Source organism: Manis pentadactyla, chromosome 17 (assembly GCF_030020395.1).
Source record: "Manis pentadactyla isolate mManPen7 chromosome 17, mManPen7.hap1, whole genome shotgun sequence".
Classification (NCBI taxonomy): Eukaryota; Metazoa; Chordata; class Mammalia; order Pholidota; family Manidae; genus Manis; species Manis pentadactyla.
The window spans coordinates 41,261,204-41,287,975 of record NC_080035.1 but is presented as its reverse complement, the minus strand read 5'-3'; the positions used below and the strand labels follow the sequence as shown (position 1 = coordinate 41,287,975).

Sequence of the window (26,772 nt, the reverse complement as noted above, 5' to 3'; positions counted from 1 at the left end):
ATTTTAATGTCTTGTCCAATATTTTGTAGAAAAAAGAGACTAAAATGCATACTAGTATGCTATTTTGAAAAACACAATATCAGAGAAGCAGAAGTGTGTGTGGCCAGAAGGATACAGACCAAGCAGGAAAGAGCCATTAGGGAACTGACAGTTGTTCTTCATTACAAGCAAGGCTCATTGCTTGGCTTTCAATGATGTCTTCACAGAGGCTTCATGAATTTCTGTGTGTAGAATAGTCCTTGGGTGGGAAGCAGAAAAATAAACTCACTTTCTTGGTTCCTGTTATTCTAGTCTGCTATTTTCCCTCAATTAAAGTTTTACTCTAATGATAGGCCCTGCCTTCCAAGTTGTGTCATTAAGCCACTTCCTTTAGCCCAAAGTCTGGCTTTTCTCCAAGTCCAAAAGTAATGGAGACAGCCAATAACACTGGGTCTGGTTTATCAATCTGGTGCTTGGCTCTAAATCTGTGACCTCGCATTCTTGTGCAGAAGGCACATACAAATGGTCACTTGTTAGTTGTTACATTAGTGCATGAAAGAGTGGCTATTTGGTCCAGGAATCAGTGGTTTTCACAGCAAAGGCTGAAAAAGAAGGATGGGAAAAAACAAACAAACATGATCATCTCAATAAACGCAGAAAAAGTATTTGACAAAATTCAACACCCTTCATGATAAAAATAAATACACAAACAAGAAACAAACCAAAACACAAAATATGAAAGCAATTGAACTTCTTTAACAAAGGGCATTTTTGAAAAGCTCACAGCTAACAATGTACGTTGGTAAAAGACTAAAATCTTGCCCTGAAACTTAGAAACAGTACAAGGATGTCCACTGTCACCATGGTTATTCATGCCTTATATACTGTAAGTTCTAGACAGAGAATTAGGCAGCAAAAATAAATAAAAAGCATCCCAGTTAGAAAGAAGGAAGTAAAATTATCTCCATTTGCAGATGACATGGCTCAATATATAGGAAACCCTAAACAATCAACAAAGAACTGGTAATGCACTACAGCTAATAAACAAATTCAGAAAAGTTTCAGGGTACAAGATCAAAACACAAAAATCAGTTGTGTTTCTACACACAGGTAATGAACAATCTGAAAAAGAAATTATGAAAACAATTCTACTTACAACAACATTCAAAGGAATAAAATACCTAGGAGTGAATGTAACCAAGGAGGTAAAGAGTTTTATACCCAAACTACAAACATTGATGAAAGATATATAGAAGACACAATTAAATGGAAAGACATTCATGTTAGTGGATTACAAGATTTACTAGTGGCCATATGCAATCTACAGATTCACTGCAGGCTCTATCACATCCTGATGGTCTTTTTTTTTTTTTGCACAAATGAAAACATGAATCCTTAGATTCATCTGTAATTGCAAAACAACATTGAAAAAGGAGAAGATTTGAGGATGGCACACTTGCCAATTTCAAAATTTACTACAAAGCTACAGTGGTCAAAACAGTGTGGTATTGGCATGAGTACGGATATACAGACTAATGGAACAGAACTGAGAGCTGTACTGATAATCAGTTTATCAATTGCTGTGCACAGGCTTAAATGCTAATTTGGGCTCCATATGCAAGACATACCACCACAAGCTGCAGCTGTTTATACTTTCACTTTATTAAAAGAGGAGGAGGGAGATAAGGGAGAAGAGGGAGACACAGAAGTTTCGGGAAAAAAACAAAAAAGAAGAACAAGAAAGAAAGAATCAGTTCATCATACCACTAGGACCCCATCATCAGCACTGGGAAACAAATGACCACGGGCAAGTCTCAGGGGAGGACGACAGGGCAGCAGTACTCCCAAAACGATCGAGGGAAGGCTGCTCACAGTTTTTTCTAGGCTAATATTTATGCTAGTTTAAACAAAAGAGGCTCAATGCCAATAGGCGCATGCATGAGTCACGAATGGACTCGTGTCTGGCCAAGAGCTGGGGCCAACCACATGACTTGTTATTATATAATTGTTCTAGGCGCGTTTCCAAGGATAAATATCTTGGGTAGGTCCCAAGGATAAGTATCCTGGGCACACAGCCCAGGGTTGTTTTTCTCTTCTCCCTGAGGAGTGGCCAGCTCCTCCGGGAAAGGGGTACGTACCTTGAGCCTGGTAAACTCATATGACCCCAAGCAGGCCTTAACATTTTATACTTTACTACAAGAGCCCAGAAATAAACTAAAATATCTATAACCAACTGATTTTTGGCAAAGGTGTCCAATCATTTAATGCAAAAGAATAGCCTTTTTAACACTCATTGGGACAACTGGATATTCACATACAAAAGCACGAGGTTGGACTCTCACCTCACACCATATACAAAATTAATGCAAATGTATCAATGACCTAAATATAAGAACTAAAGTGATAAAACATCTTAGAAAATAAGATAGGGGTAAATCTTCCTGACCTTGGGTTTAGCAATGCAGTGATACCAAAAGTAAAAGAAACAAAAGAAAAAAAAAAAAACATTGGACTTCATAGAAATTAAAAACTTGTACATTAAAAGGCATTATTAATGAAGTGAAAAGACAACCTATGGTATAGGAGAAAATATTTGCCAATCATGTATCTGGAAAAAATCTAGATTCAATGATATGTAAAGAACTCTGAGAACTTAGCAACATAGACAATAACCCAACTAAAAAGATGAGCAAAGGACTTAGACATTTCTCCAATGAAGATATACAAAGGGCCAATAAACATATGAAAAGATTCTCTGTGTCATTCATTAGTCATTAGGAAAACAAAGCAAAACCATAATGAGAGAGCACTTCACATCAATTAGGATGTATTAATCAAAAAATAGAAAATACCAGTGTTGGTGTGGATGTGGAGAAATCAGAACCCTGCATTTGCTGATGGGAATTTAACATGGTACAGCTGCTATGGAAAATCATTTGGTGGTTCTTAAGAAGGTTAAACAAAATTTTCATATGACTCAGCAGTTCCACTCCCAGGTATATACACAAAGAATTAAAACAGTTGTTCAAATAAATGCAATTTATTTTTAACACCATGGGGTGACACCTGCAGGCGAGGGCCCCAGGGCCTGGTCCAGGCAGGTGGAGTGCAGGGCAGGAAGGCAAACGGCACAGTTGGAGCCCAGCAGGGTGCGCCAGGTGACTTCAGGTTGTGGGGTGAGTAAATGCTCGTCCAGATGGAAGCACAGGGAGAGAGTGGGCTGGTAGGCGCCAAGCATCAGAGACTGGCAGAGACTGGTGGCATCAGGACTTGAAGCCAGGGGCACGCCTCCCGGAAGAAGCCTAATCTCAGTCTTGTGGGATGTCCGGAGCGGAGGGGCCCGGGTGCTGCTGATGCCAGACTCCTCTGTGGGGAATCTGGCTCACACCGCCTGCGGTGAGGACCCCCATGGCTCGTGTGCCCTGCTCCCCACCCCAGGGTGACGAGGTGGTGGAGCCATGCCCTGGAGACCTGACTAGGGGTCAAGGAGGGCTCCGCCCACAGGCCGCGCCCTGGAGGGACCTCCGGAGGTCGCAACTGGGGCGTGCAGTGCGCACGCGGGAGTCGCAGATGCAGGCGTACCAAGAGGACCAAATGCCTGGGCGGCAAAACAGGATTCTGCGATGGAACACCTGCTTCTCAGTCACGCCTGTGCCAAGCTCCAGTGCCCCAACCACCCAGACACGCCATTTCATTTTTCTCAGGACCAGGTGTTCACCTCTGAAGCGGCAGGGTGCCTAAAATCCCAGGAAGCCGTCCCTACTTATTCCCAGAGCCTCCACCTGAAGAGCGCCTTCAGGGCATTACTCTGTCTGACTCAGCCCATTACAGCAGCACCTTTCACAATAGCGAAAGTTGGAAATAACTTGAATGTCCATCCATGGATGAAAACATAGGCCAGCTGCAGTGTATGCAAACAATGAAATAGTTTTCATATTCTATCTGGATCCAACGTCTAGTTATATTGTCTCATAAATCATGCTGTTCCTGACATCAGGGTGTGTATCACCTCTGCATTCAAATATTACTGTTAGTTGTCATCTTCCCAATCTCGTGGTCCAAAAAGAAAGAATAAGGATCCTCTCTCAGGGAGACAATCAAATCTACTTCCTCATCCTTTTCCTGGTAAGTTCCCTTTTCCTTCAAGCTACAGTATCTCCTAATTTATTTGGTGGGTAAAAAGCTGTTGCTATTCACCTTTCTCCCAACTATCTGGATGTGTCATTTTCCATCCCATGATGACTGAAGTTAAATTCAAAAGTCAAGATGATACTTTTTAAAAAAAATCTCTGCTTTATGACATTATATCCCTTCCCTGAATTGTTCAACCTAGGTGTTGTTTGGTTAGGGAAAATGAAAAGGGAGATTCTACTTGTTATATATTACTTGTAACAAATTACCACAAAATTTAGTGGCTTAAAGTAACTTACATTTATTGCAAATTAACTGTATCAGGGATCAAGATCCAGTTTAGGTGCATCTTTTGCTTCAGTGTCTTTCATAGGATTGTAAACAAGGAGTTAGCCAGCATTAAGGCCTCAGCTGAGCACATGATTGGCTAATGATTCACTTCCAAGGCCACTTAGATGGTGATTGACAGCGTTTAGTCCTTCAAGAACAATTTGACTGGAGTTCTCAATGCTTTGCTGGCTGTTGCCACATGGTTTTCCCCAACACAACCGTTGCATTCATCATAGACAGAATGAGAATTTGCTAGCAAGGTGAAAGTCACATTTTATGTAGCCTGATTATGAAGTGACATTCCATCACTTTTGCCATATTCTATTTGTAAGACTCATTTCACTAGGCTACCCACACTCAAAGGGAGGAGATTTCACAAAGTTATGAATACCAGGATGTGGATATCGTGGGGGTGGGGGGAGGCATCATGGAGTTTGCCTATCACAATACTCAAAAGACTTTATTAATATTTTCAAAACAATTTCCTCAAAATGCATATTTTAAAGGTTGGAGGATGCAGTAGGCAGGATAATGGCTTCCTGAAGATTTCTACATCTTATTTCCTGGAACCTGTGACTACATCACATAAGGGATGTATTAAAGGGGGAATTAAAATAGCAGATGGAATTAGGATGCAAATCAGCTGAAATTAGGATAGGGAGGTTATCCTGGATTATCCAAACTGGTCAAATGTAATCACCTAAAATATGGAAGATGGAGGAAGAAAAGTCAGCATCAGAATGGTATGGTATGAGAAAGTCTCATTCAGCTATTGCTGGGTTTGAAGATGGAATGGGGCCACAAGCCAAAGAATGTGGGTAGCCTCTAGAAGCTAGAAAAGGCAAGGGAGGTTTTATGTTCCAAAAGCTTTGGAAAGAATGCATTCCTTCCAATATTTTGATTTTACACTAGTGAAAGCCATTCCAGAATTCTGACCTCCAGAACTGCAAAATAATAAATGTTTGTGCCTTTAAGGCAACAAATGTGTGGCAGTTTGTTGAGGCAGCAATGAGAAATTAATACAGAGGCAGTTTGCCATTTTACTAAAGAGAGAAAAGCAAATAAACATGAAATAAAGCAATACAGACAGATGCAGATATATGATTAGGTAAGAACATATTGGTATATGTGAGGCTGCATATGTGTATGAGTGACAAGTGATTAAGGTTAGATTGGACAGGAAATACTATAGTGAAAATAATATTTGTGTAGATGTATCAATTTTGAAACAAATCCATAAAACACACTATATGTCAAGTGTCAGCCACAGAGCCTAATATTAAATCATTAAAGTTAATGATTAATAGTTTTTTAGGTTTTCTGAGAAAGTACACTTTGAAATGGTGGAAGTAATATTTGTTAGATAATTTAAAATAGTACCTTTGACAATATAAAATACTGAGTCTCATAACCTCACCTCAATAGATGTGTGGATTTTTAATCACTGCTCAGCCACTCAGGAATGCTTTTTACCTAAATATGGTTACTGTGTTCATGACTGATTTAGCACCAACTGAGAAATAAACCTACTTTTTAGTACATTTCTGATTTTCAGCTTTTTTTTCTGGATTTAAAATTTTTTATTAACTCATTTAGTGTCATCATCCCCATTCAGCTTCAGAGACTTGTAAATGTTATGTTCAAATGTGATATAATGTCTTAGACTTGTTTTAGGAGGAATACCACATATTATTATTAATAGCAAGTAGTAGCTGACAACATAATTATGTAACGGTGATTAGATTTGATTTACAAAGCTCAAGAAGTCAAAAGAAAATGTGTGGATTTATGGCATTTGGTTATTGGGCTATGTTTCTAAATTTATATGGTATTCCAAGGGGACATTTTAAAAATATAAAGCATCCATGAACTTTCTAGGAAAAGTGTGTCTATCAGGTAATAAGCAAAAATTCCTGGAGGTATTGTTAAAGTTAATTGTGAGTACCATAGTTAAGAATATAATGAAACAATTTTATTGAAATTGAATTTATTAGAAAACATTTATCTCTGATACTGTACAGAATGACAAAAGTCTTTTTACATTATAATACCCTTTTTTATGTTGTTATGGATTCCAAAATTTTTAAGTGATGATGAATATAGAAAATTTTCTAAAACCAGAATTGTGTTATTAGCCAGTACTTATAACTTCCTTCTGCTTTGAGATCTATAGGATTTTTATAGATAAGAGAATTTTAGAATGTCAGACTTTCATGAATCCTTAATGATCATTCAGGTCAATGCTCATTTTCTAATTATGAAACCAAGTCTTACGTAGATTATGAAAGGTACACAAATTTATGTGGTGAGTTATTAGTACAGCTGAGTGTATGACAAAGCTCTTGACTCCTAAGTTAAAGCCCTTTTCATTCTCTATACCACATTATCAAACCACCTGCCTATCTCAAGCCATTTTTTCTAATAGCTAATATAGTATATTAGCTATTAGAAAAAAATAAAAATAAAACTTTATTTTTAAATCCTAGACCAGGAAAAAAATAACTCACACATTAAATATGTTTTTGAAGAAATCTACAGAAAAGTCAGGTTTCTGGGTTTGGTTAGGACAATTCTAATTTGTTTTTATGATCCCAGCCTAAGTATTAGGAACTTTTGCTTTCTCAATCCAGTAGGATTCAAAGCCATCAGGTGAGTGTTGAGATAAAATTGTGATAAAGGAGAAAAGATGAAATAATGTTTATATATAGTAAGAAAGGAAGTTTCACTTTCCTAAGAGAGTAAGGACACAGAATGAGATCAGCAGGCAGTGTTGAGTAGTTATTTGAGGAACATTGTCATTTATTTAAAATTAAACCTGTGAGACTTTGTAATTGTTTTATTGTTGTTAGAGGGTAGCTGACGTCACTTGTGTTTGCGGTTCACCAGTTAAGTGTGATGGCAAAACAGAGGGACTAGTCATCTGAGAAGGTTTACTATAGTTTGACTGAAGTAAACCATAGATTCAAATCTGGGAAGGAGAGAAAATGTAGGCATCAATGCAGTGGATATTTAGATGTTAGAGATGATAAAAGATGATTTTTTCAGTAGTACGGGGAAAGGAGGGGAGGTGGTGGTCTGGGAGATTCATACATAGTGACGTTTCCTTTTATAGCAAAGGTGACCATGGGAATTAGTACATGTGAACCATGAGTTTAAGTAAGGAGCATAGGATGCCGCTGAAGGAGTGGTTATGAGGTCTGTACATTATAGCTCAACAGAGAGGGGGTTTGGAAGCACCATTGAGCAAGAGGGAAGATGTCCAATCCACACCACCAAGCCTCTTCTGGACCTGAGATTTAGTAACAGTAAAAGCAGCTTCATCTTGATAATGCCACTGCCGGGTGGCCTCCTCAGGAGCGGCTGTTAATAAAGGCCGGAAAGTAGGGAGAGCATCCAGGTAAGTCGTTCGTGATAGAGCGGAGTTTGCTGCTAGCAGTTGGCAGAGAGAAATGTAGGAGTTGGTCAGAGTAGCAGGATTCTAAAAGTCATGATTATTATATAGCATAATTCTACAGCTATACAAACTCAGCAAAATAGGATATTCCCCACATAGAACACTGAATTTAGTCAGGCAAAAGCTTTATCATAATGCCAGACACTAAACATCATGGATTTTATTCATAGCATAGGCCTCTGGCTCTAAAAATATCCAATTTGCTATGAGTTTGTTTTCTAGATAAAATGCAGATTAAAATCAGTGAATTGACAGGGGAAAAAGAAGGCAAAAACAGCGATAAAATTGGACCTGAGTAAAAGAAAAATTAAAGAAGGATATCAGGAGGGTTTGATGGAAAGAAGGAAGGAGAGAAGGGAGGAAGGACAAAGGGAACCAAGTACTAAAATAATACACATGTCCATTAATTACACTGGGAGTGGGCTGGGTAAACAAGTCACTTTACAATGGAGAAACCTGGCAGATAGTCTCTTAAGTAATCAGTGATGGGTCAGATAGACACTGGCTGTCAGCTGATAGGATGAAATGCAGTTATCATTTGTGATAATTTGACCTACAATGCACAGCCTGAATCTAATAGTGAGGAGTACTCTATAAATACATACTAGAGATATTCTACAAAATATTTGCTTTGTGCTAAAATTTTGTGGTCATAAAAGCCAAGAAAAGCAGAGGAAATATTCCAGATCGAAGGAAACTAGGAAGACGTACTGAATGCAAAATGTGATCCTGTCTTAGATCCTTTTGCTACAAAAGAAAAAACAAAACAAAACAAAACATGACTGGGATGATTGGAAGGTCTCTGGGTGATCAGGGTATGGAGGCTCCTTGCACTATTCTTGCAACTGTTTGTTGAGCAACGTTGTTTATGGATATGGATGTATTTAAACTGTCTAACAGATGCATAACTGTGAGGCATTTCAGTGAGTTTGGATATAGTAATTCTGGATTACTATATTCTAAGCTTGAAACTTTGATCATTTGAGTAATCTGGAAAAAAAATTTTGAAGGAAACATGAAGTATGTCTCTGCATCTTAAAAAATATGTGATAAAAATTTCAAACACATACACAGTAGAGAGAAGTTAAAATTAACTCCCACATTGCTATACATGCTATTTTGTGCTAAATGGAATTTTACCAACCTGAGATAGTTTTTGCATCTCTCTGTGTAACTTTATATTGAGAAGAACTTTGGCACATTTACCTAATTTGCATGAGCTCCTTCAACTGTAAAATCTGATGCCTAGCTTTTTATGAGTAACTCCTAGATTCGGCCTATTATAAGTTTGTTCAGTGTGCCCCTGAAAATGGAATCGTAATTCTGTATTACATTTTATGATTGTGTTCAATCTCATCCATTACCTCAAAAAGTCAGACTTGAACTGTTTAGAAAATTCAGAGTCGAAAGCAGATACTCTTTTATAAAGCAATAATTATCACATAGCCCATATTAAGAACTGGGGAGTACTGTAATTTGTATGTTGACACTGGTGTTCTTTCTACTTGCATTTGATAAAGTACTTTGAGTACTGCATTGTTTTATTTAAATAAACCTCCTTTGTATATATACAACTAATCAGGTAAAATAACTTTCAGAACCAAATATTTTTCTGAATAATGGTATAGTTAGTGTCTGTAATAAATCCAAATTACACAGTCTAACAATTCTTACTGTGTCTTTCCACAGAATGTGAACCTATTGCTTGTTTTTACCATAATCTTCTTGTAATGAGTTTAATTTAGTTACTACTTAGTCCTAGCCAGAAACCAATAAGCCTTTGTAGACTATGCTTCCTCTCTTGTCCCCCATGTGCAGTCAGATGTTACAGTCTCCCAATTATGTTGTTTCAGTATCTCTGTGATACGATTGCATTTTTATGCTCCATAAAACATCCAATGACTCTCAATTATTTAGCAAATAAGCATGAAATACTTTTAAATGGTGGTAGAAGGCTCTTCATGAGCTGTGCCCACTATTTTCTTGCATTGTAACCTTACTTGTTGATTCTTAGATACAGTGGGCCTTTTGTGTTACCTGCCTTGCATAATCTGCTTCACATGCCTGAAACTCAGTACTTATCTCAATTTTTTCCCCTCCATTTCTGCCTTTCATCCTATTCATTGCCTCTTCATCAATCATGACACAGCTTAGGCATCTCCTCTTTTGCTATCCTTACTTGACTCACCCTTGAAATAGGACCACATTTGCTTTGTGAATACCTCTCTCTTAATGATTGTCTGACAGTGTTGGAATTAGGTTTTTACATGTGTTTCTTCCCATTATATATGTATGTAGCTCTCTGAGGACAAAAATTTCTCCCAATTTATCTTTATGTCTCTAGAAAAAAGGAAGTACTTTATCCAGCCAGTGTATTCAGAAAATAAGTGCATTAATTTAGAAAATGTTTATCAAAACACTGAAAAGGGAAAAGAAAGTCTGAAGCCTTGTTAAAATAGAACTTGGAAAAATAAAAGAGCGAGGTATAGAAAACACAGGAGGTTTTATAGATGCCACTGTCTGTATTATTTTATTTTTATTGAGGTAAAATTGGTATATAACATTATACTAGTTTCAAGTGTACTACATGATAATTTGATATTTACATATACTATAAAGTGATCACAAAATAAATCGATTACTATCTATAACCATACAATTAACCCCTTCACCTTTTTGCTCACCCCTAACCTCCTTCCCTTCTAATAAACACCAATCTGTTCTCTGTATCTGAGTTTTGAGTGTGTTTTTTTTTGTTCATTTGTTTTGTTTTTTAGATCCCACATATAATAGAAATCATATAGTATTTGTCTTTTTCTGTGTGACTTATTTCACTTAGCATAATACTCTTATTGTTGCAAATGGTAAGATTTCCTTCTTTTTTAGATTGAGTAGTATTTCATTGTATATATTGTGTATAAATACCATATCTTCAATATCCATTCATTCATTGATGGGCACTTAGATGATTTCCATATCTTGGCTATTGTAAATAATGCTGCAGGGAACGTGTGTTTTAAAATTACATGTATATTTTTAAATTAGTGTTCTCATTTTCTTCTGATAAATACCCAGAAGTGAAATAGCTAGATCATATGGAAGTTCTATTTTTAATTTCTTGAGGAACCTCCATGCTGTTAACTATAATGGCTGTACCAACTTACTTCCCATAACAGTGTACGAGGGTTCCCTTTTCTCCACAACCTCTCCAAAACATGGTATTTCCTGATTTTGATAATCACTTTTTTGACAGGTGTGAGGTGGGATCTCTCTGTGGTTTGATTTGTATTTCTCTGATGATCAATGATACTGAGCATCTTTTTATGTGCCTGTTGGCCATCTATATATCTTCTTTGTAAAAACATCTATTCAGATCATCTACCCATTTTTAAACCAGGTTGTTTATTTTTTGTTAATGAGTTGTGTGAGTCCTTTATATATTTTGAATATTAGCCTCTTATTGGATAGATGATTGGCAGATATATTCCCTCATTCAGAAGGTTGCCTTTTTATTTTGTTGGTGGTTTTCTTTGCCATACAGAGCTTTTAGTTTGATGTAATCCTGCTTGTTTATTTTTGCTTTCATTGCTGTTGCTTTTGAGGTCTGATCCAAAAAATACCACCAAGATGTGATGTCAAGGAGTTTATTGCCTGTATTTTCTTCTAGGAGTTTTATGGTTTCTGTTCTTACATTCAAGTCTTTAATCCACTGAGTTCATTTTTATGTCTGGTGTAAGATAGTCATCTAGTTTCACTATTTTGCATATTACTGTCCAGTTTTCCCTACAACATTAGTTGAAAAGACTATTTTTTCCTATTGTATATTTTTGCCTCCTTTGACATAAATTGATTAACCATGTATGGATGGGTTTATTCCTGGGCCCCATTGGTCTATGTTCCATGATTTATGCATCTATTTTTATGCCAATACCATACAGTTTTTTTTTTACTATGACTCTATAGTATGGTTTGAAATCAGGGAGTGTGACATGTCCATATTTATTGTTCTTTCTCAAGATTGCTGTGGCTATTTGGGGTCTTTTGTGGATTCATACAAATTTTAGCATTATTTGTTCTGTTTATGTGAAAAATGCCATTGGAAGTTAGATAGGAATTGCATTGAATTTACAGATTGCTTTGAGTACTATGAACAGTTTAACAATATTAAATCTTCCAATCAATGAGCACGAAGTATCTTTTGATTTATTTGTGTTTTGCTCAGTTTCTTCCATCAATACCATGGTTTTCAGTGTACAGATCTTTCACCTCCTTTATTAAATGTATTTCTAAATATTTTATTATTTTTGATGTAATTGTAAATGGGATTCTTAATTTTTCTTTCTGATAGTTTGTTATTATAGTATAGAAATACAACTGATTTTTTAATATTGATTTTATATCCTGCAACTTCTTCCTTTCCTATTTGGATGCCTTTTATTTCTTTTTCCTGTTTAATTGTCACAACTAGGACTTCCAATACCATGTTGCACAAAAGTGACAACTGAGCATCTTGTCATGTTTCTGACTTTAGAGGAAAAGTTTTAGCTTTTCACCATGAGTATATTTGCTGCGTGTTTGTCATATATGATCTTATGTTATTTTGAGGTTTTCTTCCCTCTTTCCCCAGTTTGTTTAGAGTTTTTATCATAAATGGAAGTTGACTTTTGTCAGACATTTTCTACATCAAACAAGATGATCATATGATTTTTATCCTTCTTTATGTTAGTGTGGTGTATCATGTTAATTGATTTGAAGATGTTAAACCATCCTAGAAGCCCTGGAATAAATACCACTTGACTGTGGTACATAATCCTTTTAATGTATTGTTGAATTCTCTTTGTTAATATTTTGTTGAAGTTCATCAGAGATAATTGGTCTGTAATTTTCTTTTTTTTTTTTTTTTTTGGCTGTGTCCTTGTATGGTTTTGGTATCATGATAATGCTAGCCTTGTAAAATGAGTTTTGAAACCTCCATTTGTCTTCAATTTTTGGAAGAGTTTGGGATGTATTGGTGTTAAATCTTTCAATGTCTGGTAGAAGTCACTAGTGAAACCATATGGTACTATGCTTTTGTTTTTGGGGAGGTTTTTGATTTGGTATAATTTTAATTCCAATGCCTAGGTCTTTGGTTTTATTTCTTCTTTTGAGAAATTAGAAAAAAGTAATACTAATAATAATTCAATATTGACTAATTTTGATCTAAGTGTAAGTTGCCACTGCTGACTACCAATTCTATGAGAATATTATATTGTAAAATACATATTCTCTTGAAAAACATTGTACTATGATATAAAAGATAGTTCTGAGCCATTAAATAAATATCATACTTAGCTACTTTTGAGTCACCACTCACTATAATCTTCCTGTTCAGAAAATGCCAATATCAATAGTTAATATATTTTGAGCAGTTACTCTGTCTTAGGGATTATGCTTTGTCTCAGTTCAGTTTTGATTTAATCCTCAAATAGCCATATGGAATAGGTACTGTAATTATCCCCATTTAACATATGAGAAAACCATAAAGGAGGGGTGGGAAATTTACTTCTCAGGGTCACACAGGTGGTCAAGTAGTGCTGAGCCATTTTATCCCAGCACCTAACCACAGAGCTTTGTCTTCAAACAATAAGACTCTGAAATATTGCATAGTTAACGCTTGTGTCTTAAGGAAACCGCATATAAATCAACTCTTTACTTATTACTTATTAAGAAATATTAGCTCATTTGTGACAGTATTTTTTTCAATGTTAAAAATAAATGATTCAAAGGTTTTCCACATATTACCTTCTTTCCTGTAGGATTATTAGGGTAGAAATACACAGATCTTTTTTAAATGTGTGTGTATGTATGTGTTTGTGTTTAATTTTCACCTGACAGATAAGGTAATATAACTCTACACAACCGTATGCATGTTTTTGGAAATATTTTCTCCATTGATTTATATAAAATAAATCTAACATATAATTTTATCATTTAAATGTCAACCAACATATACCATATTTTTATCTCTCCTTATTTACCTTTGAAATTTTTATGGTTTTATGCTTATAATTTTATCTATAATAAAACCTCAATCTGAGCATATGAGGAGTGAATTACTGGAGTTTCTGATTCAACATCTATTGATGAGAAGGCTTTCAAAATATTTGGCTCAAATACCCAATCAGTTGAAACGATTTATGATTCACCTTGCTGGTTAATAGAGGATGTCTAAAATGTATTCTGCTTTTCTGTGTTTTTTCGCAATTTAGCAAGTTTTCTCATAATAAATGGGTAAGTAAATGAAAGTAAAATGACAATATATGATAGTCAGTTAGAAAATATTTTGGTCAACTCAGGTTTGTTTTTGGATGATTGTTTATGACATAGCTTTTAAGTCAGATATTAATCACTTCAGGAATAGGAGACTGGAAGTTCTACACAATTTCCTTTCTCTAAGCTTTATTACTAGATGGATTTAATGTCGTTGCCTTTATGTTTTGTACACAGATTCCAGGTTCAAAACAAATAGGTAAAACAATGAAAACTATATTTTCTCTTACTCAGAAGTTGAAAAATAGACTTCAGGGTACTACATCAGTCAATATAGGCTGCAGTTACTCTAAAACATCAATATTTTAGAAAGACCAAGTTTTATGTCTTTCCTGAATTCTGTAGATGTCTATCTGGAACTGCGTCCTACGTGTTTCTGCCTGCAAGTACAGTATGTCACTGTCACTCAGGTTTCATTGAGCAGATCGGGTAATTTGACCACTCGTTATCCAGGTCACCATAATGAAATGTTCTAGTATGCTCAGAATGGAGGAGAGCCTGACGTTGGCACACAGTGATAATACCTACTGCAGCTATCAATATGGCATGGAAAGACATTTGTGCTTACTCTTAGGTTGCTCCTATTAGATTTATTATACAATTTTTGGTATTTCCATAGTTTTCTTTTCTAACGTATTTTTCCTTTCTAAAATATTGTTAATCTGTTATTTCATGTACTATTGCAGATCCATTTCTTTCTCAATTTTGGACTGCTTGGTACTTATTGAAGACCTAGGAGAAGCCCAGGAGTGTTACATATAAGGGATTTTAAATAGGAGAATAGGGGATTTGACTTAAAAATATTTTGAAAAGATTATTTGCTGCTCAGTAATAATTGAAATCTTTTCAATTAAAATTTTTATTCAATGGAAATTATTTGCTGTTAATTATTAAGGAAGAGACGTTAGAGATTAGAAAATCAGCTAAAAATGTCTAGGAGTATAAAACCGATGATACATCTCAAGATTGCCTAAGGGTCCTGACAATGGGAAGAAACAAATAAAAGGTGAAAAGATGATGAAAACAATAAAATGAATTCCTTGCTAGAGTTAAATCTTGAGGTTAAAAAGGAAGGTGAAAAAAATTCCTGGAAGTGTCAAATAGTATACAAAACAAACGAGGCACATTTAACCATCATCTTGCTCTCAGCACTTTCCCTCTGGACCCTGAGACCCTGAGGCTTTTTTGTTTTTTTGCTTTTGTATTGCTCTGAGATAAACCGAAATCTGTATGAATATCAAATGAAGTCTTAAACAAGATGCTTCACTGTTACATCAGATACAAGGGCTGAAAAAATTAATCCAATTCTATTAAGAGCATTGCACATTATTTCAAATAAATCAAATCACCGTATTGCTGTTTATAATGAGGCCTGTGACAGTGCACTCTTTCAAAGGTGTATAATGGACTTACTGTTGTATAAGATCCTGAGGTTCAGTCTTGCCCAACAAGAGCTGTGTTTTCACATGATGCTGAATTGCTATAAACTAGAGGCAACAAAAAGATAAAATAAACCATCAGTTCTAAGAAGATACATATAAATGCCCCTATGAGGCTCTTAAACACACTCACCATTTCAAATGTTTTTTGTCTCATTCCCTCTACAATATGAATATTATATTAATAGCTATAGGGTTGTAAATATATTATGCAGGGCCAAGAATACACACTCAAAATAATGAAAAATGCAAGAATTAAAGAAAACAGCATATTTAAATCTTTTTTGTATTACAATATTGCTTTAATTTCATTAAAACTCAAGCCAAGCTTTTAGCTGTAGGCTGAAGACAGTATTACTATTTATTTAAATATAGTATATCATTTAATTTGTATTGAAGAATTAATGCATACCTTGACCTGTTCACAATAATTAGTTTTCTTCTGAACTATAGTTATAGGCCTAGTAGGTGCAAAAGACAGTGCTTTATAAATTAAAATGTATTATAATGTTGTAGAATATTATTAATAAGGAAAGTGACCACATATGTATTCATATGTAAGCCTTAATAGGAAATTTTATTTTAGAGTTCATGTCATGGATTTCAAGTATTACTATGAATACCTGTAATAATTATATTGGATGTTTCAGGACATTTATCACCTTACACAGACCCATACTTACCTCTTTTTATTGAAGTATCTGGAGTGTGGAGTATTAAAATAATGATATACTGTATTTAGATAACAGGTGATTGCCATTTAAAAATAATTGCCAAATAGTAAATACAAAGAACAACTTAAATATATATATATATTTTTTTCAAGATTTCTATTTCCGGTGTGGATATTTATCTTTAGGCTAGTCTCCTTTTTTCAAAATGTATGAAAACATATGGTGACATATGGTGAAAAACAAGTTCCTGGAGATTTCAAATAACTTTTAAGTTGAAGTTCATGAGTTCTCATTAACTATCAGAGCTACAGTACCATATGAATTGCCCCTGTCAGTTTCATGTCCCTCGTGCCCCAACCAGTAGGGATCAAGAATATTTCTTGATGTTTATCTAAAATAAATTTAATAGATCTAATATCTGAATTCAGCAAAGTTGCAGAATACAAAATTAACACACAGAAATCTGTTGCATTCCTATACACTAATGATGAAATAGCAAACAGAGAAATCAGGAAAACCCATTCACGATTGCATCAAAAAAATAAAATACCTAGGAGTAAACCCAACAGAGGAAGTGAAAGACCTATACCCTGAAAACTACAAGACACTCATGAGAGAAATTAAAGAAGATGTCAATAAATGGAAACACATCCCATGCTCATAGATAGGAAGAATTAATATTGTCAAAATGGCAATCCTGCCTAAAGCAATCTACAGATTCTATGCAATCTCTGTCAAAATACCAATAGCATTCTTCAATGAACTAGGGAAAATAATTCTAAAATTCATATGGAACCACAAAAGACCCCAAACAGCCAAAGCAATCCTGAGAAGGAAGAATAAAGCCAGTGGGATTATGCTTCATGACTTCAAGCTCTACTACAAAGCCACAGTAATCAAGTCAATTTGGTACTGGCACAAGAACAGACCCATAGACCAATGGAACAGACTAGAGAGCCCAGGTATAAACCCAAACATATATGGTCTGGTCAATTAATATACAATAAAGGAGACATGGATACACAAGGGTTAAATGACAGCCTCTTCAACAACTGGTGTTGGTGAAACTGGACAGCTACATGTAAAAGAATGAAACTGGATTATTGTCTAACTCCATAAAGAAAAGTAAACTCGAAGTGAATCAAAGACCTGATCTAAGTCATGAAACCATAAAACTCTTAGAAGAGAACAGGCAAAAATCTCTCAAATATAAACATGAGCAACTTTTTCCTGAATGCATCTCCTTGAGCAAGGGAAACAAAAGCAAAAATGAACAAATGGGACTACATCATGCTAAAAAGCTTCTGTACAGCGAAGGATACCATCAGCAGAACAAAAAGGCACCCTACAGTTTGAGAGAATATATTTGTAAATGACATATCCGACAAGGGGTTAACATCCAATGTATATAAAGAACTTACATGCCTCAACACCCAAACAACAAATAACCCAATTAAAAAATGGACTGAGGATATGAACAGACAATTCTCCAAAGAAGAAATTCATATGGCCAACAGGTTCTTGAAAAGATGTTCCACATCACTAATTATCAGGGAAATGCAAATTAAACCACAACGAGATAATACCTCACATCAGTTAGGATGGCCAACACCTAAAGACTAGGAACAACAGTTGCTGGCAAGGATGTGGAGAAAGGGGAATCCTTCTACACTGCTGGTGGGAATGTAAACTAGTTCAACCATTGTGGAAAGCAATATGGAGGTTCCTCAAAAAAAATTAAAAATAGAAATACCATTTGACCTGGGAATTCCACTCCTAAGAAATTACCCAAAGAATACAACTTCTCAGATTCAAAAAGACATATGCACCCCTGTGTTTATTGCACCACTATTTACAATAGACAAGATACGAAAGCAACCTAAGTGTCCATCAGTAGATGAATGGATAAAGAAGATGTGGTCCATATACACAATGGAATACTATTCAGCCATAAGAAAGAAACAAATCCTACCATTTGCAACAACATGGATGGAGCTAGAGGGTATTATGCTCAGTGAAATAAGTCAGGCAGAGAACGCAAGTACTAAATGATTTCCCTCATTTGTGGAGTATAAGAGCAAAGCAAAACTGAAGGAACAGAATAGCAGCAGACGCACAGACTCCAAGAAAGGACTAGTGATTACCAAGAAGAGGGGTGGGGGAGAGGAAGTGGAGAGAGAGGGAGAAGGGGATTAAGTGGTATTATGATTAGTGCACATTGTGTGTGGGGGATCATGGGGAAGACAGTTTAGCACAGTGAAGACACTTAGGGACTCTGGCATCTTAGTACACTGATAAACAGTGACTGCAATGGGGTATGAGGGGGGAGTCGATAATAAGGGTGAATGTAGTAACCACATTGTTTTTCTTGTGAAATCTTCATAAGAGTGTATATAAGTGGTACCTTAATAATAAAATAATAAAATAAAATAATAAAAAGAAAAAATAAATAAATTTAAGACATTTAGTTCCTCTAACAGGTTTCATGAGCACCTTAATTTACTAATGAAAGTTTTATTGATAAAAAAAGGCATGCATTTTAAAAGTTAATAAGTATAATACTAATTTTGGGTTAAAAATTTAAAAAAACAGATATGAAAACAACCCAGAAAAGCCCTCTTACCAAAATCGACTTAATATTTTATGTTGGAAAAATTGCATTTCCTCTTTTATAGTGTAATGACTTCTGTCCAGAGAGATTATTGAAGATAAAATGATATGGGTGTGAAACCGAGCGTTAAGTAATCTTAAGTGTTGGTATGAAAGAACACTGATTCTGAGAAAAATGCTACATTTATGGAATACAAAGTTGTATTCTTTGGGTAATTTCTTAGTAGTTCCTTCAGTTTTGCTGAAAATATATTGTCAAAGTAAGACAATGTATTTAGATAAGATACATAATCCAGGTAATTACCTAAAATATGCACATTGTATGTTTTTCACCACAATACTAGGACCATTTATTTTAAGTTCTTCAGTATTTATCTCGTCTGTTTTGGCTTGAAAATGCCATTTTCTGAGAGAATGAAGCAAAAGCCAAGATGGCTGAGAATCCATGCCTTGGAGTTCGGTAACAAAGACTAAAGGATTCTGTACAACAGTGCAGCTGAGGCTTTAGTTACTTCTGAGGGCAAAATGGCAACCAAATAGGTGCGAGAAGGTATCTCCCATTAGGGAGCTAAATGTCCCAGAGAAAGATTATAGTAGAAGGTTGTCCTATTTGAAGAGAAAATTATCCAGAAGACTTGGCCCTTTTTTCTATGTAAGGTCATTTTTTAAATGCCTTCTTCAGTTGATTTTAAAGGTTTCTTCTCCAATATGTCTCACTTGAAATAGTGCTGTGAAAGGTTTAGATGACTTACTAAATTTGATACTTTCCTCAAAATCACCCTATTTTTCCATGTAACTAATTCCCTTTGTGGTCTCCAAGTTAGCGTTACTAACTGGGCTCCGACTGCAGAGCTGTGGCGGCCAGGGACCATGTTGTGAGCATTGTCATATTGAGGCCACTGAGAACCGTGAACGGCACATCTTAGGGTCCTGGGCAGCCCGTACCAAATGGTAGTAACACTAAGACGCTTCACTTTTGTTCCTACCTATCTCTTCAACAGGGATTTTTCCATTTTATTATATTCTAAGTTATATTTAGAGTCCCCAGAGTGTCACAGATGCTCCAATATAGCCTCTCTGCTAAACTGGGGTGGTCCCATTCCACTTTTGTTGGGTACTGTCATTTCAGTGACGAACTACTCTATATTGCCATCTACTAAGACGTCATTTCCATCACTTGAATAAGACCAGAATGTCCCCTTAGGCACCTGATCACCACCAGATATTGCCACAAGATATTTGATAACTACCAGATATTGCCACCAATGATAGTAAAAACCTTACCTAGAAATGCCAAAGCAGACAGAGACTTAAATAAGTTACAACTATTATTCTTATTAATCAGATGACCCCATTGTTCAGATTGTTCCCTCACTATAAAACCCATAACCTCTAATAAATAATAGGCTATTAAAAATGGCATGAGGAACAGTCATCCAACCATTTCCAAAACATGAACATGATCAATTTCGGGTAACATTCCTAATGTTTTATTGTCTTCTGAAAGTTTATCTTCTTATATTGTGTAGTATTCACGAATTAAATTAGTCTAGAAAATGCCTTCTGACAATTTGGAAAGAGGGAGGAAAATTAGATCAGCATTTTCAAAACTGGTGTTGATTTGATACATGATAATAGTTGCTAGACATTCATTTGATATAAGGTAATAGCTGTTATAAAAAATACTCTGGTGAAATAACTTTGTGAAGACTATATTATTATCTACTTTCCTCCTGAAAATTCAAAGTCTGCATCAATACCATAATGGTCCTAAGATTTCCTACAGTAAAACCATTTTTGATTTTTAACACATTTCTGAAACTAACTGGAGTGTGGAAACACTTATGAATCATTGTTTCATGGAACAGGTAATGACAAATTTTGGCTTGAAATGGTGATGTATGTACTCAACAACAGCTAGTATCAATAGATAATATGAAATCAAAATTACAGTTACTACAGATAACCCAAGATTATTTCATGGGAAGATTCCCATGAAAATGTTCTACTTTGCAAATATAACCAAAGGGGTCTCTCAATAAAATTGATGAACAATGGAGAACTATATGTGCCTTGTAGAAGAAAAAAGCATCAAGAGAAATAAAAGCCAAGACACATTTAATACAGGTCTTTGCCCTGTGTGTATTTACAAACATATACATTTCATCTGAATATTTTTTTTCTAGAGATGAGTACAAGGTACTGAAAAGGAGGTAAATTAACTATGTTAGCATTTATAGTGGGATAAGCAGAATATATAAAATTTATCAGATCCTTAAAAAAAATTTTTTTTTCAAGTAACCCTGAAGATGAATTGCAAAGTATGAAGAAAGACCAAAGGCCAAGAAAGAAGAGAAATTATTTGGCTTTCTACAAAAGAGTGTGACAGAAAATGGATCAGTAGTAGATACCTGGAGAGTTACTGAGGCTCAGATCATATAAAGTCTTGTTTACCATCCAAAGGTGTTTGTTCTTCATCCTTGAAGCCATGGGAAAAAGCTCAGGGGATCAGCAGAAGGATATGATACCAGTTTGTGGAAGGATCTAGCTGAAAGCATCAGTGACTGCAGTACATGAAGGGATCTGTGGAAGCAGGAATTGTGGTTTGGGAGTCCACTGCAATCGTGCCCTGAAGTCCACCTGGAGTGAGCAGCTGTGGAGCCTGAGCGAGCAGAAGTCCTTGGTCTGGGTTAGTGACTGACGGATGGTTGTACTGTTGATGAAAACAGAGTTAGGGTGTGGGACAGATTTAAAATGTGGAGGAATAGTGATACCCAGTAGGGTCAGGTTCCACTTTTAGTATCTGGTAAAAAATACAGATACGACTTGCCATTGTACATATATATGTCTTGGAAGCAAGGTGGGAAATATAGGGTAGAGATACAAAATTAAAAATCATTTATACCTAGGCAGCATATCAGTGCATAGATGAAATGCTAGTGGAGACAGATAGTGATATTGAGAAGGAACCATCTCAGAAAGAGAACCACAGTAGAAAGATACCAAGAATAGAGAAATGTTAAGAGAAAATGTGTTGTGAAGCCACCACAAGAGTAGGATCACTGGTAAATTCAGAAAGGATTAGTTGAATTTGGCAATTAGGAACTCATTACTTTGCATAAAGAGTTCTGGTTTTGAAATAAAGAAAATTCTAAGTCTCAGTAAATTTAGGTCTTGATCTTCACACTAAGTACTTTTCATGGAAAGATTTCTTTGAAATTTCTGTAGAATTAACTAACATTTAATTTCTAGGAATATAAACTCTTCTGACAGAAAAATTCAGAAGACATATATTTCATTTATTTCTTTATTGGTATTTTGGGGAACAAAACTGGAATTATGCAAAATTGGACATCTGAATTTAGAAGAAAATTACTGAAGAAAACTTCTTCAAGCCTTTGTTTTACAGATTAGGAAACTGATGGGTTGGGATTTGGAGGAAATGAAAAACAATCTTAAATCGTCTTAGTTAGATAACCCCTCTGAATTTATAATTTAATATATTTTGTAAAAGGATATAATCTAATATTAAAATATGCAAAAAATACATGTGTTCTTAATTTTGTTCACTGACACAGAGATTTGCTTCAACTCTGTAATAGAAGTTGAATTTAATTATGGCAGTTCGTTGACATTTACCAAGATGTCATCAAATAGGTAATTGAACTTAGTTTTTTTCATGCTTTAATGCCATGCTGACATAGCCTCAGTTGCACAATCAGTAATAAAAATTAGAGATTATCATCATTTCTCAAAATTTGTTTCTTCCAGCTAAATGATACAAAGATAAGTTAAAAAAGTAAAAATCATTGTTACTGACATGATAAATCTGGGCTTTATTTTTTGTATTACTTTCTATATGGAGTGATTTTTCTTTAATGGAAACAAATAATAAAAAAAAAAGAATAGCAGTCTTCCCCTGGAGTAGCCAAAAAGAGCAGTTCACTAGTGACCACTGTAAATTGCTTTAGAACAGTAAAGAATGTTGATTCATTGGTGCTGTACACCAAAGACAGAGGACTTACAGCAGTAAAATGCCAGGAAGAGCAGGGTGATATGATATAAGGGGAATGTGTTCAGTAGTAAAGTAGAGTGAGGGAAAGCACTAATAGAATATTCTGTGGTGTAAAACTTCAGACTTAAGGCAATGTTTAAAAAGTAACATGATTAAAAAAATTCACTCTAGGTACAAAAAGCAGAACAGTAAGCCAAAAACAAAGGGAGAAAAAGCATCTCAAAACAGCAGACCAAAAACAGAGGAAGATTACAGTTATGGGAATTGAGGATAAACAAAGCTGAACAAGACTGACAGCAAAAGGATAATGAGAGGTAAAAGGGTTGTGATGCAGTGAAGAGGAAAAGCAACAGAAGGGAGAAAGCTCGTTGCAAAGTCGTCAGGAGTAGCAGCTCTGTTATAACAGGAGAGACTGACAGAAATCACACAAAAGGCAAGGGGAAACCATCAGCAGAAGACACTGGTTAGCATAGGAGGGGGAAATGTTGGATTTGTTTAAAAGAAACTAATCTTTCTTCTAGCAGTAGAGGGAAAACTATCATGTATTTATTGAGGGTTTGCTTCATTTATACAATAAACTTATCAAATGTCAATGAAATGCACATTTAGAAAATACACTGATGAACCTATATGGCATTTGTGTGTGTGTGTGTGTGTGTGTGTGTGTGTGTGTGTGTGTGCATATGGGAGATTTTGATGTGTTTATTACTAAGCTTTACTAAGAAAACCATGCATTTCAATGTAGTGTAATGGAGAATTTAAAATTTGTAAGCATGCAAAAATGATTAGGTTCAGTAGATAATGCACACTTAATCAGTTAAATTTCCCCAAAGTAAAATAGTTCTCATGGAGCTCTTGAAATAAATCTGAACCCAAGAGGTCAATTCAATTAGATTAGTCTGCCTCTGATTCAGAAAAGAGGTGAGAGAAGGGTAAAGATGATGCTTTCAGACCTTAGATGGTTCCAATTCATTTGATGGAGTTGACTATTTTCTCCTTGTGGGAATTCTCTTTCCATGGTTTGCATGGCACTTTTTAAATTCCTTTTTTTCCTTTCCACTGCTCTACATTTTTGCCTCCTTATTCTTCTCTCTCTGTATAGGTATTTTCAAAGCAGTGACACACTCTCTTTATACTCTCTGCCCCTCAAACTCATCTGCTTTGGGGATGTGATACTTCACCTTGGAAAATAACTCCCAAAGTCCTATCTCTATCTGTGAACTTCCTCTAGATTTTCCCACGCCCTGGTGGAAAGTTTCACTTTTGTACTTTGTTATCTTCTTGGCCACAGTACAGCTAGTTCTGAACTTACTTCCTTTGATTTTTTTTCTATTTATTCTATTTTCTATTTTTACTCTCTTTTTCTCTTTTGTTAAAGATACCAGCATCATCTCACTTGATCAGACTTGAAACCTGGGAAAACTTTTCCCTTCTCTTTGGCATGGTTTTAAAGCCTTCACGACTCCCCTGTATTGCCCCATGTAATTCATTCATGCCTTCATTCAGCAGCTTTTTCCAGGTACTGTTGCAGCACCTGGAATATGGCAGCAAATGTATGATCCATATCCCTTCATCATAGGTTTTCTAGTGACAGAAAATAAAGAATAAACTAGAGCAGTTTAAATAGCACAGCTGACCTTTGAACAACATGGAGGTTACAGGCACTGACCCCCCACACAATCGAAAATATCAGTATAATTTTTGACTCCCCAAAAACTTTCCTAATAGCCTGCTGTTGACCAGAAGCCTTACTGGTAACATAGCACATATTTTGTAAACATATGTATTATATACTGTGTTCTTACAATAAAGTAAACTAGAGAAAAAAACTTAAGAAAATTAGAAGGAACACAAAATACATTTATAGTACCGTACAGTATTTATTGAAGAAAATCCACACAAAAGTGGACCTGCACAGTTCAAATCTGTGTTGTTCAAGGGTCAACTGAGTATGTGTTTCTCTTGGATAAAATCTGAAGGTAAACATATTTCTTTCTTTAGTTTCAATAAAAAGCCATTCATTTCAAAACTTCATTTATAGAAAATTCTAGCTAAAAACAAATTTTACCTAGAGGTTAAGTTTCTTGAATGTAGTGAATGGCACCATTTAAAAATATTCCATCAATCATCACATATGACTACTACTTGAAGTGCAGACTTTATGAAATGTCCTGTATGGTAGGGCTGAGGGGTGATCAAGGTTGGAGGTCTACCTTACTCTCCCAGATCCCTAAAATGAGATTTTGATAGTATCCTTGTAACATGGTTTTATGTGAATTGTGCTTACAATCAAGTATGCTTCCTAAGTATTAGTTATTGTATACTTTTTCACTTTCTCCTCAGTAAAAAAGGGAAAAAAAAAGCAAAGCAATATTCGCAACCTCAGGGAGGCATTTTGAGTTTTGAATGAGTCACGGTTTAGATTAAACACTGTAGGTGTAGGTCCATTAGCCTTTCTGTGTGAGCAGTTTTGAACCTGCATATTTGTTTTCCTAACTCCCATCTTTCCTCTTATGAGTCTTTCTACTCACGTGCTTTGTGGACACTGAGATGGGATGCAGTAGTCTAATACGGTTCTGCCCTTCTCAACTTTGTGTTTTACCTAAAACCCTTCAACTGAACTGTCATTATAACCTCTTCATATTTCCTTCTGGCAGTATTTTTTCCAACTCTTTATCTAATCCAGCCTTGTAGTTGCTCTGGATTTATAATATTACACAAGTAAAATTTGTGCAATAGCTATTTGGAATGTATAATAAGTGAATAAGTAAATGCTCAGATGTTATTATAATTGTTTTATTGACATCAGGAACATTTTATAGATTCATTCTATAAATAAGTGTGGCTTAAGTATTTACTAGAAGGGGGTTTTCATTAAATATATTGAAAACTGGACAGCAGTTTTCTGTATTATTTTTATCTAGTCTAGTGGAAAACATCGGCTGTAATTACTTAGGATGCCTGTTTTAGTGCTCCAAACAACTTAGCTGTTTTCTGTCACTCCTACAGTCATTCCTTGTTGACATCAGGTGAAAACACAAGAGTAAATTAAAAGGTCAAATGAGATTACAGTGTGAGTATAATCCATTTCTCTTCTGTCACCAAATGTTAACATCTCCGGTTTATAAGATTTATTCAGTTTTTAACATGGCAAGTTTATTTTCCTCCTTTCTTGCTCTCTCCCTGTCTTTATCTTCTCTGTCTCTGTCTCTCTGGTTCTCTTTCATCACACAGAAGCATGCATTCACACAAACACACAACCTTTTCCCAGAGACTAACTAACGTCTATTTGTCTGACCAAACTGGTATGTGTCAGAACAAACATTAGATTCTTGAATGAGACTCATGAAAATCATATACTTACCCCAAACCAAAACTTATTATATAATTAATAAGTGTGTATAATTATATACTTATGTAATTCTTAGTGTGGGCAATCACCCTCTATGCACATTTAATAAAGAAATCTGAGACCTACCTATGTAGCTTCTAATTAAGGGAAAAAAGTCTTTTTACCTCTCACTTTAGGACAAGTTTTTGTTATGAGTTAACACGAAGGATTCTTAGTGCCGGTGGAAACATTCATGCAGAAGAAGCCATTTCAGTTATTATCTCCATGTCATATTTCATTGATTACGCAGATTAGATTACATTTTCCAGCAACTTATAGCCCCATTAATACATAATTCCACCCTTATTTAGAATATACAATGGCATAAAAGCATAAAGTCTCCTTAGTAATATTTTACCTAACCATAGATAATACCAAGGAAGCTATGCAGATTCAGTACCTTTGACCAGCACAGCCTGACCCAAAAGCTCGGAATTGGA

At 35.4% G+C, this 26,772-nt stretch overlaps 1 long non-coding RNA gene across 2 annotated transcripts; it reads right to left on the bottom strand.

Moving 5' to 3' along the window:
• LOC118916657 (uncharacterized) lies at positions 1-26,772 on the bottom strand. 2 transcript variants are annotated; one of them, XR_008994547.1, is made up of 4 exons: positions 26,733-26,772; positions 15,617-15,690; positions 500-581; positions 1-238 (listed from the first exon to the last, which is right to left on the bottom strand). It is a non-coding gene; the product is annotated as an uncharacterized LOC118916657 (long non-coding RNA). The 2 variants fall into 2 exon arrangements; XR_008994546.1 differs by lacking the exons at positions 15,617-15,690; positions 26,733-26,772 and adding an exon at positions 1,744-1,848.